Raw genomic sequence first — 2,402 nt, 5'->3', positions numbered from 1 at the left:
AGTGCAGTGGTGCGATCTCGGCTCACTGCAACCTCCAACTCCAAGGTTCAAGCTATCCTTCTGTCTCAGCCTCCCGAGTAGCTGGGATTACAGGCGTGAGTCACCGTGCCTGGTGACAACTTTCAACTCAAACCCACAGACAGACCCCCCAGCGCGGGTCCCGAAGTGCCGCTGGCGCCAGCCGAACCGCCTCCTCGGCGCCGGTCCGGGGTTCAGGGAGGCAGCACCAATATCTGGCCTCTGCCGCCATCGTCCCTCCGCCCCCCGAGGGTCGCCCCTGTAAGTGACCTCAAAGCGTCGGGGGTGGGCGTGGCCGCCGGCGGGCGTTGAGAGAACCCGGCGCAGAGAGGATCACCGAGCTCCCGACAGGGCGGGGCCAGGTGTGTGAGGGGCGGGGATTGGGCCAGGAGGGGCGTGTCCGGACTGCTGGCTGAAGTGGCGCGCTACTGGACGCGCCACTGAAAGTCCCTGCGGTCCCGGAGGCGAGCAGAAGGTATGCCGCGAGCCGGGCCGAGGTGGTGAACATGGTCGGCTTGTGGTTCCCACGGACCAGTCCCGCCCGACTCCGGGCCGGATCTCGAGTGGGCACTCAACGGGGTCCGGGGAGAGACAGTTAACTTTGTTCAGCAAATATTTAACCGATGCCTACTTTTAATTAGAGATTGTCTCCGCTGGCGGGAGGCTCAGAGACAGCCTGTGTCCTCTTTCTTCACCTGAAAGAAACCCAAATTTCAGACAATTAAGAGAGGTCTAAGTTAAAAATAATAAATATAATTTCTTCCTACTGGCCAGATACTATGCTAAGCCCTTTTTTTAATTATTATTTTTTATTTTTGTCGCCCAGGCTGGAGTGCAATGGCGCGATCTTGGCCAGTTGGATCGAGTATTTTCCTAGCTATACAGACCTAGTCAAAGAACGTATCTGTTTGCCAACGTAATTGTCAAGTAATATATATTATCTATATAATGGACATCTAAAAATCATTGCTGTTTCTGACCAGTCTAAACTTGTTGCCAGAGGGTTGAAAATCATGACTACTGGCCAGTCACGGTGCCTCACGCCTGTCTGTAATCCCAGCACTTTGGGAGGCCGAGGTGGGCAGATCACAAGGTCAGTAGATAGAAACCATCCTGGCCAACATGGTGAAACCCCATCTCTACTAAAAATACAAAAATTAGCTGGGCGTGGTCGCGCACACCTGTAGTCCCAGCTACTCAGGAGGCTGAAGCAGGAGAATCTCTTGAACCCAGAAGACAGAGGTTGTAGTGAGCTGAGATTGCGCCACTGCACTCCAGCCTGGGGACAGAGTGAGACTCCGTCTCAAAAGAAAAAAAAAGACTACTTCATGTATAGAAGTTTTCACTGGCATTTAATGCTTTGTGAAATAGATTCCAACTAGTCAGTGTCTGTAAGGAGAACCCTTCCAATATACTCCTTGAAAAGAATAGTTCACTGGACATATGAAGTTAGCACTAATGTTTGGAGCAAGAAGAGCTTGTTGTAGTGTGGAACAATGAATTAAGAATCAGAAAGCCTGATGTTGGGTTCTAGCTGTAGCATAAATGTGCTTGACCCTGATCACTGGTCTCTTAATCTCTGGTCCTTAACTTACTTTAGAATATGTGAGTTGGAGGATCTCCAATATTTCTTCCAGGACCAAAAAGTAAAGGATTCTGATGAGTCCTCATGGTTGCAAAACATAAGAGTAAATATACTTAAATATATAGAGAAGTTCATAGTAGATAGATATACTTGGATTTTTTAATTCAGTTGCCTTACTCAATATGTTACCTTTTTCACTCGATAAATATTGAGCTTCTACCATGTGGCAGGCACCAGTCTAGGTATTTGGATGTTTAATAGGCCTTGTAAGTACAAGACAACTTTCATGGGGTTTTTTTTTGTTTTTTTTGGGGTGGGGACAGAGTCTCACTCTATTGCTAGACTGGAGTGCAGTGGTGCGATCTCGGCTCACTGCAACCTCCAACTCCAAGGTTCAAGCTATCCTTCTGTCTCAGCCTCCCGAGTAGCTGGGATTACAGGCACGCACCACCACGCCTGGCTAATTTGTATTTTTAGTAGAGATGGGGTTTCACCATGTTGGCCAGGATGGTCTTGATCTCCTGACCTCGTGATCTGCCCACCTTGGCCTCCCAAAGTGCTGGGATTACAGGCGTGAGTCACCGTGCCTGGTGACAACTTTCAACTCAAACCCACAGACACACACACCCTCAAGTCTACTGGTCCTGTAGTTTTCACCATTCCAGTAAATGGCAGCTCTTTTCTTCTAGAAAAGAGCTTTTTTGGCCTTCCAAAGTGTTGGGATTACAGGTGTGAGCCACTGCGCCCGACGTACCAAATCCATTCTTTAAGCAAGTCATGCTGGCTCTGCATTCAAAAT

At 49.0% G+C, this 2,402-nt stretch overlaps 1 protein-coding gene and 1 pseudogene across 3 annotated transcripts in view; one reads left to right on the top strand and one right to left on the bottom strand.

Moving 5' to 3' along the window:
- LOC105542249 overlaps window positions 1-524 on the top strand; it is a 1,381-nt pseudogene extending 857 nt beyond the window's left edge. Inside the window, exon 2 of the transcript XR_001006440.1 lies at window positions 126-524. The product of XR_001006440.1 is annotated as a wiskott-Aldrich syndrome protein homolog 1-like (transcript). The remainder of the gene's footprint in view (window positions 1-125) is intronic.
- Window positions 1-2,402, bottom strand: part of LOC105542253 (bcl-2-related protein A1) — a 71,727-nt gene that overhangs the window by 24,748 nt on the left and 44,577 nt on the right. The window lies entirely within an intron of this gene.

The sequence above is a fragment of the Mandrillus leucophaeus genome, unplaced genomic scaffold, assembly GCF_000951045.1.
Source record: "Mandrillus leucophaeus isolate KB7577 unplaced genomic scaffold, Mleu.le_1.0 Scaffold254, whole genome shotgun sequence".
In the NCBI taxonomy this organism is placed as follows: Eukaryota; Metazoa; Chordata; class Mammalia; order Primates; family Cercopithecidae; genus Mandrillus; species Mandrillus leucophaeus.
The sequence above is the reverse complement of the archived record's forward strand: the minus strand, read 5'-3'. Positions and strand labels throughout refer to the sequence as shown.